This window comes from Micropterus salmoides, unplaced genomic scaffold, assembly GCF_014851395.1.
Source record: "Micropterus salmoides isolate LMB-PRFRI ecotype aquatic unplaced genomic scaffold, ASM1485139v1 Ms_hic_scaffold_5, whole genome shotgun sequence".
Lineage (NCBI taxonomy): Eukaryota > Metazoa > Chordata > Actinopteri > Centrarchiformes > Centrarchidae > Micropterus > Micropterus salmoides.
The window spans coordinates 6955651-6970463 of NW_024044237.1; positions in this window are offsets into that span (position 1 = coordinate 6955651).

Consider the following 14813-nt stretch of genomic DNA (forward strand, 5'->3'; position numbering starts at 1 on the left):
AGGAGGGATTTTGGCCCACTCCTCCACACAGATCTTCTCTAGATCAGTCAGGTTTCTGGGCTGTCGCTGAGAAACACGGAGTTTGAGCTCCCTCCAAAGATTCTCTATTGGGTTTAGGTCTGGAGACTGGCTAGGCCACGCCAGAACCTTGATATGCTTCCTACAGAGCCACTCCTGGGTTATCCTGGCTGTGTGCTTCGGGTCATTGTCATGTTGGAAGACCCGGCCTCGACCCATCTTCAATGCTCTAACTGAGGGAAGGAGGTTGTTCCCCAAAATCTCGCAATACATGGCCCCGGTCATCCTCTCTTAATACAGTGCAGTCGCCCTGTCCCATGTGCAGAAAAACACCCCCAAAGCATGATGCTACCACCCCCATGCTTCACAGTAGGGATGCTGTTCTTGGGATGGTACTCATCATTCTTCTTCCTCCAAACACGTTAGTGGAATTATGACCAAAAGTTCTATTTTGGTCTCATCTGACCACATGACTTTCTCCCATGACTCCTCTGGATCATCCAAATGGTCATTGGCAAACTGAAGACGGGCCTTGACATGTGCTGGTTTAAGCAGGGGAACCTTCCGTGCCATGCGTGATTTCAAACCATGACGTCTTAGTGTATTACCAACAGTAACCTTGGAAACGGTGGTCCCAGCTCTGTTCAGGTCATTGACCAGCTCCTCCCGTGTAGTTCTGGGCTGATTTCTCACCTTTCTTAGGATCATTGAGACCCCACGAGGTGAGATCTTGCATGGAGCCCCGGTCCGAGGGAGATTGACAGTCATGTTTAGCTTCTTCCATTTTCTAATGATTGCTCCAACAGTGGAGCTTTTTTCACCAAGCTGCTTGGCAATTTCCCCGTAGCCCTTTCCAGCCTTGTGGAGGTGTACAATTTTGTCTCTAGTGTCTTTGGACAGCTCTTTGGTCTTGGCCATGTTAGTAGTTGGATTCTTACTGATTGTATGGGGTGGACAGGTGTCTTTATGCAGCTAACGACCTCAAACAGGTGCATCTAATTTAGGATAATAAATGGAGTGGAGGTGGACATTTTGAAGGCAGACTAACAGGTCTTTGAGAGTCAGAATTCTAGCTGATAGACAGGTGTTCAAATACTTATTTGCAGCTGTATCATACAAATAAATAGTTAAAAAATCATACATTGTGATTTCTGGATATTTTTTTTTAGATTATGTCTCTCACAGTGGACATGCACCTACGATGACAATTTCAGACCCCTCCATGATTTCTAAGTGGGAGAACTTGCAAAATAGCAGGGTGTTCAAATACTTATTTTCCTCACTGTATATTGTCATACCAAATTAAATGTGTCATATGAGACTATTCATTTTGGATGAGCAGCCTTTAATTTACTTTTGTGTATGTGTATTTTCATTTCATTCTGTGTCTATACTTGCTCTCCAGTGGTTTCAGTGCTGAAAGTGTAGATGATGTCTGGATTTGGTGCAGAGCAGGTGGCTGACCCTCATCCACAGTACTGTGGTGTGGGCTGTTAGGTGCACTGCTGGACTGGATGATTGTATAAATGGAAGAGAGAGGAGCTGGAAGAGACACTTATGGCTGGCCAACCATAAATAACAGTGACACAGAGGCACACACACACATACATAAAACACACAGACACACATGCACACAGTCTACCATCATGTGTGCTTAAATTTCCTCACATGCAATTTCTGTCATTGTTGATGGAAGCAGCTTAGATGGCCCACAGTTTTTATGGGCGAGCAACTGTAAAATGCTTATTTCTAGTAGAAACTGTAAAAACAAGATAAATGAATTAGAATTTCAACCAAAACTATATGGTTTGGTTTTTACACAGAATCATACCCTTGAGATCAGCCCGCTCTATAGACAGCAGAGCAACCGAGAGTGCACAATAACCTGCAGAATGCTTTTGTTAACATATTAACAGCTTTTTCAGCTTCATTTACGAATCCCAAACCGTAATCAGTCCTATTTAATGATCATGCACACACATACGCACACACAAAATTGTTACAACCTTGTCCCATCAAGCAAATTACATGCCTCTCTGTTCACCCCCAGAGGTCATTCAACCTCATGGCCTGTTGGGCAACAAGCTGTTCAGCTAATCAGTGGAGAGCCTCTTCTCTCCAGGGAGAGACATATGGTGAACAGCACTGTGACATCACAACAAATAACAACCACTGTGACATCACAAAAGAGGCTTTGCAGTGGCATCATAAATCTCCTGCACTCTTAGAACAGATGTGTTAAAAACAACACATAATGTGTTAAATTAATGTGCTGAATCAGCTCAGGAACAACACATGTTGTGACACAACTCGTGTCCATTTCTTGTGTCAAATAGGTCAACACACAGATGTGTTATTTTTACACAAAGATGTGTTTACTTGGGTTTTGATGGATTAATGTGGAATTACAAATTTATGATTTAAAAACTTTTTGTGTAGACAATTTACATTTGTGCAATCAAGAAATAAACATGTACATGTGTTCATGTGAATTTATTACAGATTACATTTTAGACGTTCACATTAAAAAATCATGTAAGTAAATCTGTTTCTGTAATTGGTAATACATTACACTTAAACCAATCATCTATTTGAATTAATAAATTCATTTGTGAAGACAATTTTTGTTTTAGGGACTCTCATTGATATCACTAAAGAGATTGTGCCTAACTGTCTAACTCTGTTTTGTGAATACTGGATTTTTTAAATGTCCATAACCATAAAAACAATGCACTTACATTTACCATGTCTATTCTGATATAATCATGTTGAGATAGAATACATGGCATTGAAAAAAATTAAAAACAGGTAATAGGCAACAATTGTCATCTGTGCTTTATTAAACAATTGGAAAGTTGCGTCCAAAGGGCAGAACACATTTACAGTGTACTGAACATAACATCAAAGCTATACAATTTTGTACCTTGGGTTCAAATACAGCTCACTGGTGTCAAAGTTTGTCATAATATCTAAAGGCCGAAAATCTGAAGTTTCAGCCAGTGTAATCAGTTCATATTCTTTTGTTCTTTAGACTGCATAGGCATAAAAATGGTCATCAAAGTACTTGACTTTTAGGATCCTCACAAACATAAGAATCGACTCATTTACTGCCTGGGGCAAGATATGAATGACTTCACCGAACAAACGTTCTGTCATGCCTCCCGGACCCTGATCCCCTCTGGTGACAGTGTGCGTGTGTGTGTGTATGCGCTTATGGGTGAATGATTTTCTATTTGATTTTTGCCTTTTGAGTGTTGCTGTGTGCTTGGTGTTTGTCTGTCTCCCCTTCTTTGTTTCCCAGAGCTGGTGGGCGTGGCCATCAGTTCCTCACGGCTGTGGCGCACCTGTTGGGCATTTCCTCATCATCACACCCTATTTAACCCTGGACAACTCTCCAGTCCTTGCTGGATTGTTGTGTAACTATAGTACGCTTCACCCCAGCCTCAGATCAGTCTAGTAACCCTGTGTCTCTGTTTGCTCGCTTACACTATCTGTTTCTCGTCTTCATGAATCCCGTCCTGCTTCCCTGGATCTCAGGTCTTCCCTGCCAGTCAGCACACCCTCAGGAGTGCCCCCGTCTCGCCTCTCCTGCCAGCTTCCCCGGCTAGCCCTCTCCTACGGAACCCAGACCTTGCCCCACTCCCCCATCAGTTTTCCCTCTGTCATTCTATAAATAAAACTCTTTGTTTATCTCCAGCTCCAGTCTGCTCTTGGGTTCTGTTACCAGCCCTGACACGTTCTTCTCTATGGTCTGTTCTCAGTGGCAGTATAGAACCAGTTCTATAAGCCTGGCCATACATGTCAACACTGTGAGACACAAATAAAAGAACAACGGAGCTCAGGGAAGAGGTCCTGAAGACTGGGGTAGGGGAGTCTTTCTCCCCTCCCGAACATTTCTCCGTGGGTCCTGCGCACTGCCATAGATGGGTTTCGACTACAGTTCAAAACCCGCCCTCCAAAATTCAGTGGGGTGGTTTGGACTGTGGTCTGCCCGGAGCAAGGTCCGGTGTTGGGACATGAAGTTCTTACTCTGCTGAGGAAAGAGGCCGTGGAACGTGTCTCCCCCCCAGACAGAGACGCCGGTTCTACAGCACTTTCCCCTCGCACATTCACCAAGTGTATGGATGCAGCACTGGCCCCGCTGAGGCTCCAGGGCATCCGGATTTTCAACTACATCGACGACTGGCTCATCCTAGCAGAGTCTCGAGAGTTGGCGGTTCGGCATCGAGATGTCATGCGAGATGGCTCATCTGCTGCGTTTAGGGCTGAGGCTCAACGCAAAGAAGAGTGTGCTGGCGCCCACCCAACGTACTACGTTCCTAGGGGTAGTATGGGATTCGACAACGATTCAATTCAATTCAATTTTATTTATATAGCGCCAAATCACAACAACAGTTATCTCACAGCGCTTTTCATAAAAGAGCAGATCTAGACCGTACTCTATGATGTTATTTACAGAAGCCCAACAGTTCCCACCAAGAGCAGCACTAGGCGACAGAGGCAAGGAAAAACTTAAACCTGCAGGAAGTGACAGGAGGAGAGAGGAGAGGGACGAGAAAGCACAAGACTACTAGAAAGGGGAGAAGTTGTGTTAGTAACATGCAATAATGGGATGAGGTTGCATACAGAGGGAGAGAAAGTAGAGGAAAGAGGAGCTCAGTGCATCATGGGAAATCCCCCAGCAGTCTAATACTACGATTCACCATGGCAACGGGTAAATAAAGGCAGAGCCTCCATTTTAATCAGGTGGAGCTAGAAAAATGCTTGCTAACGCGGACCATTACAGGCTATTTATGTTAAAATGCAGGAGTGGAGGAAGGATCAATATGTTAACAATCTTCGGCAGGCTACATTTTACATTAACCACACCTACATTTTATTTCGCTCAGAAATATTCATATCATATCCAGCTAATAACTACGTCAGGAATGTTCCTATCAGTGTGACTACAATATGAAAGATTACTGTTCATTGATCAGTTTTAAATTATACAGATTAGTTTAGTTGCAGTAATGTAGCCCACGGTAAGAGTTTCAATTTAACTCTGCTTCTACACTCAGCTGCCCATGACAGTAGGACTTCACTGAGACACTGGACCCAACAGACAATCCCTTGTCCCAGAAGGAAATGAGCAAGGTGAGGTTTGCCATGGACAAGCTTTCACTTGCCTTGATTACTATTGTGGATTGTCATAAGAGTCAGGGGGCTATAGCCACTTTTGAAGAAACCAGCATTCCTCCAAGCTCCTGGCGTGGCTAGCCTGGTATTAAATTTGGACACTTTAAAGACTGCTATGTTGGCCTCACTGGATTCCTCCAGTGCTGTCCTGGCAGATTCCCGGCCTGCTAGCACTCCAGCGGCTAATCACCTGCCAGCATCCCAATCACTCAGGCTAGGTACCATCAGCCTGACTGACTCACCACATCAGTCTGCCTGATTTCTAGACTATGAGCGCCCCAGCGGTTAGCCACCAGTCTGCCTGCCTACCTACTCCATCCCCCTCCAAGGTTGGTTGGGGATTCATGGATATCTAGCTCCCTGGCTGCCTTTTTGTTGGACATGGCTTTGGACCCAGAAAGCAAACAGACTGCAAGCCCCAACCAACCAACCAGTCTGCTAGCAGCCTGCTAGCCGGTGTCCACATGTCCTCTTTTGGCCTGAGGTGAGCACCTCATCCCCCCGGCCACCCAGTGTTGCCGAGGCTGTGCTCCAGGGCAGCATGGAGCCTGTGCACCCTCCTCCGTCGGTAGTCCGAGCTGTATCAACTCCGCCCGTGCTCCGATCGACTCCAGCTCCAGAACCTCCGTCGGTGGTCCGACCGGTACCAGTCCCCGGGGCTTAAAATTCTTCGGCGCTGTGCCGGAATTCCGGCGTGAAGCGTTTTTGGATCTGGATTGGATCGTCTGGACCTTTGCCAACGTAACAAGACCATTTTTGTTGGAATGGAATCCACTGGCTGAGTACGGCTTCACAGATAAGTGGTGTCAATTTTGATAATAGGCAGAGCTTTAAGTGGGCCACCAATACCAGTAAGTTACTTCTATATTTTACTCTTTGGCATCCCGGGACTTTTCTTGCGTATCGGTGAGCTCTATGTGGTGCTCATCTGTTCCCATTCTTGCCTGTTTGCTTATCTCTGTCGGGGGAGACGGAGCAGGTAGAAGCTCGGTGCCTTTCATGCAGCTGTGAGCTCCCATGTGAATTGGGAGTACCAGCAGGGCTGGGCAATAAAACAATAATGATAATTATTGCAATATAATTTTCCTCAATAACAATATAACAAATGTTTAAAGTGTTCAAATCAGCACTTTAATTTGTTGAGGAAAAGTGACTTAAGATACTTAATTGAAATTGACTTAATCATAATTGTTTTGAATGTTTTACCTCAGATTTGTTAAGTGATCCCAGTGTTTCCCACAGTGGCACCAGCTATAAACAACATGCTAGCCTCGACAACCCAGCTGTATTCTAACATTAACTTAGCTCTTCTTATTAGCTAGGCTCCGTACATGTGGGTGTCCTACAGTGTTGTGTTGGACAGATTTGTGCAGCGGTGTTCATGAGGGAGAGAGAGAGAGGGATGAGCAAACAAGAGCAAGAGAGAGAGGGACGAGCATGAGGACGTGCTGCGCAAATGCAGCACGTCCAATCAATACATGGCGGTCAGCGTTGATATTGTGGCGGGCTGCCACAAATAAATGAATGTATGGGAAACACTGGATCCACTGTTTGGCATTAAGTGCTATATTTTCCACTTCAAGGACTGATTATAAGTGGTGGCAGATAATGTTACCAGAGTGCAGGAAATGAACTGTGTAATGCTCAAAATCTTACTTCATGTGTCGTAAGCTAAGTGGATGTCACACCCATAATCTGAGTCCCTGTGTCCCCGTCAGTTTTCAACACAGTTACCCTCCATCTTTATCATAGACCCCGAACACATTTTAGGCACAGAAAAATGTCTTGCTTTAAGCCCTGAGTCCCGCCAGTGGTCTGATTGACTCCAGTTCCAGAGCCTTCGGCGGTGCCCTGACAGAAACAAGCTCCATGGGTGGACCAGCTGACTTCAGGCTCCTGTATCCAGTCCTCAGCCCTGCAGTCCAGTTCGTGGTCCGGCTGACACCCGTTTCTGGAGTCCAGTCCATGGTCTTCACACAGCAGCCTGAATGTGAATTATCCCAAATGTTACGTCACATCTAGAGCTTGTTAGCATTCACCCCCTTCCCTTTTATAAGGGAAGAAACAATGGTGAGTGAGGCTCATGGTATGTCAGTTCCATGTACTGAACTCTTTTGATTCAACTATGCCAAGGTAAATACAGTTTTCCATCCTACGGCACCTTTAAAGGTGCATTAATCAAGAATTTTTGGCTCCGTGGTGGCACAACTCTGCAACAAGCCAAGAATGACACGTTGGCATATTAAGGCCTTGTAAAGTTACAGTGGTTTTGTTGCAATAGCAAATAATTGCCTGTTTTCAGATCCAGTAGACATGGAGAAACATTCATTTGGAATCATGTTTCTGTGCTCGTGATGAAGTTCAAACCTCCCTCGCTTTTAGCTCTGTTGTCCATCCAGCAACACCAGAGGGAAATATCTGTCTCTTAAGCTGCAAAATGCTCCACTATGTTCACCAGCTGACTTTGTGTGTCTGCTTTTTAGTGATGGGCAGGTAGAGTACAGAGGCTTTATCAGAGCCTTTTCACTCAAAACAGCTGCCTGCTGCTGCTGACTAGCAGGTTGATGAGTGAGACTGAACCAAAACAGTGAAAGGTGTGGGCTGTGAAACAATAAGCTGAATGATTCTATAGATTTTCATGGGAAACTGCAAATTCCCAAACACATTTAGTCATGACATGAAATGAAAATAAATTTGGCGAAATGAAATATTTTACCCAATCATAACCCATCATGATCATGATTATAATTGCTACAGATAAACATATTTAGTGTCTATTTGGACACAGCTGCCTTTTGGCCTAAAACTATTTTCCTGTGACTTCTTAAATTTACCAACAGTCAGACTAAGGCCTTGTCAATTTTAGACAATAGTGTCCACCATCAGTTTAAGTGTTTCCAAAAACACATTTTTGTGGAGTAATCTGTAGACAACAGGACTTATTATCCAGATCAAAGCTGTAGGTGAGCAGGAAATATTCAACTAACAACATGTACCCTGAAGGCATTAATTACAATAATTGACTTGTTCTTGACTCACAGTGCAAGACAGCTTCATATTGTAGTGATTACATACTTTGAACATTCCTGTAGTTCACCTCAGGTCCGTTATTGCAGAGCATTTTGGCTGTGACAAAGTTGGCAGTAAAGACACAGAACAGGATGTGTGCTATATCCCAGCTCAAAGGGTAGACAAGTCTTAATTGTGCCTGTGTACACGTTTTGACACATTGTTGCTTAACTTCTGGAGCAGTTGTTAGCAGTTCTGTTTATTTTTTTATTATTTATCCTGATCATTCACATTGTTCAACATATTGTCATTTGTCTTTTGCTTTTGTTTTTTCTCATATTTGCTCAGCTTGCAGGATGATGGAGATTGTAGACATTGTTACTATGGTAACATAATAACATCCAAGCTAGGATTATTGAGTTCCAGGCTATGGACCACTTTTCTGTCATTTGCAACTTGGAACTTGGAACTTGTTTGCTCTTGCCCACCACCTAATGAACCTGCCCTTTTCTGACCTCTTGAAAACATTTTAAACTTGCATTCTGTCAGGAATTAGGGTTTAAATGGCATCAATACTTATAAAATACATATAAAATAATATGATCAGGGTATCCCCTGTTGTGCCAATAGAACATTCTAATGAGTTCAGTGATTCCCTGACTTTTCATCTAGTGCAATTGTGTCCTCAGTCGTACACATCCAGGCTGACAAGCTTTCCCATAGGAGTTACAGATTTATAGTATAAACACAAAAAGTCTTCATTCAAAAAAATTGTTGTTCTTAAAGCCCCCCTCCAGCCAGTTTTAACTGCCATTTTTGGTTAACGTTCTTTCTCAAACAGAGAATGGGGGTGTGGTTAATAGTTGGACGTAATCAATTACCATGGCAACCAGAAACTGACCGGCTGTTTCTGAGTGATCGCTAACGATATGTTGTGTTAATATCACTACACTGTAAAGTGTAGTACACTGTACATATCAGCTTTAGCTGTAGATATTGTGTCCCTATATTAATAAGCATACCATACAGTTTACAGCCAGGTTGTCTGCTGGGCCTAAGGCAGGCACATTATGAAGTCCTTACCTTTGTGTGTTGTATCCTGAAGAACGGGGTGTTTACACATTTTATACAGCACCTTTACAGGGTAAAGGTAAACATAATTTAAGGTAGGTCATAATGTCTCTATTTTAGAATAGACATCAAACTTTATCTCATGAGTGATTGTCGTTATTTCTTGCATTTTAGTTTATCTGCACTGAAGACCAGCTAGATGTGGTGGATCAACTTTTTGGAGTGGCACCACCATCACCTTACTGCCCAGACCCCAGACATAAATGACCATGGGAGACCATCCTTTACCAAAAACAGGCTAATCGAGGATTATTTTAGGATCCTCACTTCCATCATGAAGGAGAACTATGTTGCTATGGAAACCGGCAGCGCTTGCAGAAGCAGCAGTCGGTAGCTCCTTCAAACCTCGCTACACTTTTGTTTTTGTTCTGTTTTTTACAGCTTTATTGCCAAAACATGCGTTACCTCTGACATAAATACAGTCATTAGAAGATAAAGACGGGGTTTTTTGGATGAAAGAGCAGCAGACCATGATCCACCAGGCCCAAACAACCGGACCAGGTGCCACGGCGGGTGTGGTGATCCCTCAGAGGAGAGGAAAGAGAGCCAAGAGAGGAGCCATGCTGGCCCAGCTTGGACTTAATTCTGCTCCTAAAGATCCGGTCTGGACAAAACGGGACTCATGTTGACCAAGCAATGGAATTCAGAGACTGTTCTGCCCACATCGTTACAGAGACCTGCCCCATCAACATCCAGGGTTCAAGCACTCGGCAGGTGGTCCATGTTCCGAGCTGTGAGTGGAAGACTCCGGCAAGATGAGAGGAGATGGACTCTGTGTTTTACATCGATGATACTTGGAGCTCAAATGCAGTCAAGTTGCTGGTTGCTGCTTTTCACATTCACCTCAAATTCAAAAAATGCACTGCGGAATGTTCGCTGTGTATAAATGTATGTCTATATGTATGTATATAAATAATTGTATATATTGTTTGATATGTTACCATATTTAAATATAGGCCTACACTTAATTATATGTTGTGTGTGTAGCATGAAGGGACTGCAATTTCGTTTTGTTATGCAGCCTTGAACGCGCATTTCCATGGTAACCAGTCCTACCAGAGACTGAAATATAGCAGAATCCACAGCGTCTGCTGTCCGAGAGCAAGTTAGCCTGAATAAGAGGGCATGTTTTAGCAGCACTGTAGAAGGTGCGACAGCAAGCCTGGCAATATTTAAATATGTATGGAAGCAAAATACGCAGTTAACGCAGGTCTTCCCCTCACCTGGTCATATAATTTGTCTCAATTCCTCAGACCTTTCCCTCTGTGGCTGTTTCTCAGTCATCTTCACAGCTAAAGTTAAGCTAAGAAGTCCAGCGTGTTCGAACATACTGCTGTTTGTTTACATTCTCTCTCCCACTGCTTCGAGCGCGCCACCGCCACCTGCTGCTCGCTCCCAGCAGCTTTGTTTGTGATCAATTGACAGACCCAGGGGCTGTGTAGGAAATCCGGAATTTTTTTCAGAGCAGACAAAAAACAGAGAGCTACCTATCCATGAGGAAATATTTGCCGAATTTAACAAAAAGTGTATTGGATAAGAATCGCAAAGTACTCCTTTAACAACCTTGTGCCTTGTACTTCAAACAGGTTTAGGGAGAAGCCGGGTCTGATAGGATTTCACTTGGACTATTAGGTGACGCCATCATGCCCTGGAGAAACAAGGCCCAGGGATCTACCTAGGGTGTCTCTGTATCAAGGAAGGGGTTTTCACTGCCCTCCATAAGTTTGCTAAAAGTGGCACAACACTACGGGAAAGGGGAGAAGTTGTGTTAGTAACATGCAATAATGGGATGAGGTTGCATACAGAGGGAGAGAAAGTAGAGGAGAGAGGAGCTCAGTGCATCATGCGAAATCCCCCCGGCAGTCTAGGCCTATAGCAGCATAACTAAGGGATGGTTCAGGACTCACCTGAGCCAGCCCTAACTATAAGCTTTATCAAAGAGGAAAGTCTTAAGTCTTAAGCCCTTCGAAGGGCATGGCCTTCGTGGTGTACAAAGGCATGCGGCCGCAGAAGGCCGAACCGACCATTGTTTTTTTTCTCATTTAAATTTTTATTGAATTCTTAAAGGCAGAGTATGTGAGTACAGGATTGAGCATTACAGAGTCTTGGCATAAACACATTCTGACATGTCACAGAGTAAGAATAAAAGTAAAAAATATATTTAGCCTCTAATTTCTTAGGTTGAGTTTTCATTAGTCCTTGTGTATGTCCAAAAAAGATCCCAAGAGATCATCCCATTCTCCTTGTTAGCTGACAGTTTGTGAAGCATAGACTCGTAGGATGCGGTCTCCACCATTGCATTAGTCCAGTCTCTCAGATTAGGAGATACAGCAGTTTTCCAGTGTCTTAAAATAACTCTGGAAGCTGTGACCAAGCCTACCATGATGACAGAAAAGGTTCCCTTTGAGATATTTGGTATTTGTGATCTGTCCCCTAGTAGACATACAGCAGGAGTCAGAGGAATCACTGAGCCTGACCAGTTACTCAAGAAGTCCACAACTTTAACCCAAAATGGATTCACCAATCCACATTCCCATACACAGTGAAGAAAAGTTCCTACCTCTGTTTTACACTTCCAACACATATTGTCATTCTATATAATCTCCCAGGGGTATGATAGTATCTATGTATGATCTTATATTGTGTGAACTTCCCTCTTGCCTCTCTTACATACTTTCCACAGTCTGCTAGTATACCCAGCCATTTTTCCTGTGTAAAGCTCGTACTCAGGTCTCTTTGCCATAACAATTTCACATTAGAGGACTCACCACTAGTAGTAGAGTAGTAGTAGTAGATTAGTAGTAGAGTAGTTTGTTAGTTTATAGAATTGTGAAGCTGTGCAGCGTTCGCGTGGCGCATTCAGATAGTCCAGATTATCATTTCCTGAACAATTACCAATTTGAGAATTTACACAGTCCCTAATTTGTATATATTTCCAAAAATGTTGTTTGCCTTCGAGTTTAAATTGACGCGATAAATCTTCATAAGACATGAATTGTCAATTTTTGTTAAGGTCTCCTATACTACATATACCATTTGAACTCCACTGCTTCCAATACACTGACGTTTTACCAATATGTATGGCAGGATTAGACCACAATGAAGTATATGTCTGCACACTTGGGTCAGGTAAACCTAATCCCCCTTTCACCATGGGGGCGCAAAGTTTACTAAGTTTTAACCTTGTTCTTTTCCCGTCCCACAAAAACTGTTTAACTATATTATCATACTTCTTAAAGATGGCGGGCGGTATCGTGATTGGCAACATCATAACTAAGTAATTAAATTGAGGAGCTACTATCATTTTAATAATATTGACTTTTCCCACAGGGTAAGTTTTATCTTTTGCCCCTTTTCCAAATTTGTTTAAATTTTTTGCAACACTGGATTAAAGTTTAACAAAGGCATCTCTTCTAAGTCTTGACTGAGTTTAATTCCAAGGTACTTCGAACCGACCATTGTTAAATGAGATGGTCTGGTCTACGGAGGACTGTCTATTGCATCATCAACTGACCCCGCCCTTACCCATGCGTGGGGAAGCGCCACTCCTGTTGCCTAGCAACCTTCACAGCTCCAAGTCCACCGGCTTGGAGACTAATATTTTAATTTTAATATTTTACCTCTTAACAGAGGAACTAGAGATACTTCACCGCCGGCGCCACCGCATGATGTATCTCAGGTTGAGAGAGGACCATGTCCAGGTAAATACGGGGGAAAGTAACTAAGAAACATTTCATTTTATATATATTTAGGCACTACAGGCTTCCTAAAGCTAACAGTGATGTTAACCACAGTTAACGTAGTTTATTGCTACTGCCATTTCACTTTAACAACATCATTTCATATTTAAAGAAAACCTAACCTTACTTTAATATTAAAATATTGACACTGTTTTTGTCATTGATCAGCTAAAGCAAGTTGAATAGAAAGATATACAAGCCTTATCTACGGTGGCCCTTAAGTGCAAACCACTACTGCAAATCACCACAACACTACAGCATTGGTGAGACTGAAACGGAAAGGGTAGGTACGTATTGGACACTGATCCTCCTCCTTATTGGTTGCGCATCTCTGTCTGTCATGTTGTAAAGCATCTGTGTGTAGTAGAGCTCTACTGCAGTATTGCAGCTTATTTTCAAAGGAATATGGACCAAAACATTGATGTGAGTGAAATAATTCAGCATTATTTCAATGAAGGACACACATACAAGGTCACACTTGATCTGCTGTCAATTTTACACAATATCAGGATGAGTTTGCTCATGCTGAAAACTCGGTTAAAAGAAGCTGGGTTATTCTGGAGAAATAACTTCTCTCCCTTAGTAGATGTAAGGAATGCAATTTTGATGGAGTTACGTGGACCAGGGCAGTTGTTTGGTTACCGCACTATGTGGCACGTACTCAAACAGAAGTACAAACTTAGTGTTAAACGGAGTACTGTGATGAGGTTGTTGAAACAACTGAATCCGTGAGGGACTGAAATAAGGACCCGTCGTAGATTTGTTCGGCGCACTTATCATTCTATGGGCCCAAACTACATATGGCATGTGGATGGATATGATAAACTCAAACCATTTGGCTTTGCTTTATCAGGCTGTATAGATGGCTTTTCGAAGCGACTTAGCCTGTAACCCTTCCTTTTAAAGTCCCCTAATTACCAGGTATTTACCTGGTAAAGTTATAGTGGGTTATTGGTAATTACCATAGGTAACAAGTAATAATAATAATAATAATAATCTTTATTTGTAGAGCACTTTTAAAAACAAGTTACAAAGTGCTTTAACCAGTGTAAAGACAATAATACCCAAAAAACAATAAAACAGAAACAATACAAGATAAAAGCAAGAAAACACTGAAAAGACTAAAATACATGTTTAAGATAAATATAAAATTAGTAAAATAAAATAAAAGTGATACAATAAAGTCAAATAAGATCGGGAAAGGCTCTCCTATAAAAGTATGTTTTAAGAAGAGACTTGACACAGCTGACCTGATTTCCTCAGGCAGGCTGTTCCAGAGCGTCGGGGCCCTGACAGCAAACGCTCTGTCCCCTTTTGTTTTCAGTCGAGACTCTGGAACAGACAACAGACCTCTGCCCGAGGATCTCAAGGTGGGTGCTGGTGTGTATGGGACTAAAAGTTCAGAAATATAACAAGGCGAGAGGCCATGAAGAGCTTTAAAAGTGATCAATAGAATTTTAAAGTCAATTCTAAAACATACTGGGAGCCAGTGTAATGAAGCTAAAATAGGAGTAATGTGGTCATATTTCTTTGTTCTGGTTAAAAGCCTGGCAGCTGAGTTCTGGACAGTCTGGAGTCGATCAATAGATTTTTGGGTTAAACAGGTGAAAAGGCTGTTGCAATAATCCAGGCGTGATGAGATGAAGGCGTGTAAAATGGTCTCGGTGTCCTTAAAAGTTAACATAGATCGAATTTTTGCTATATTTCTAAGTTGATAAAAACATGATTAAACAAGTT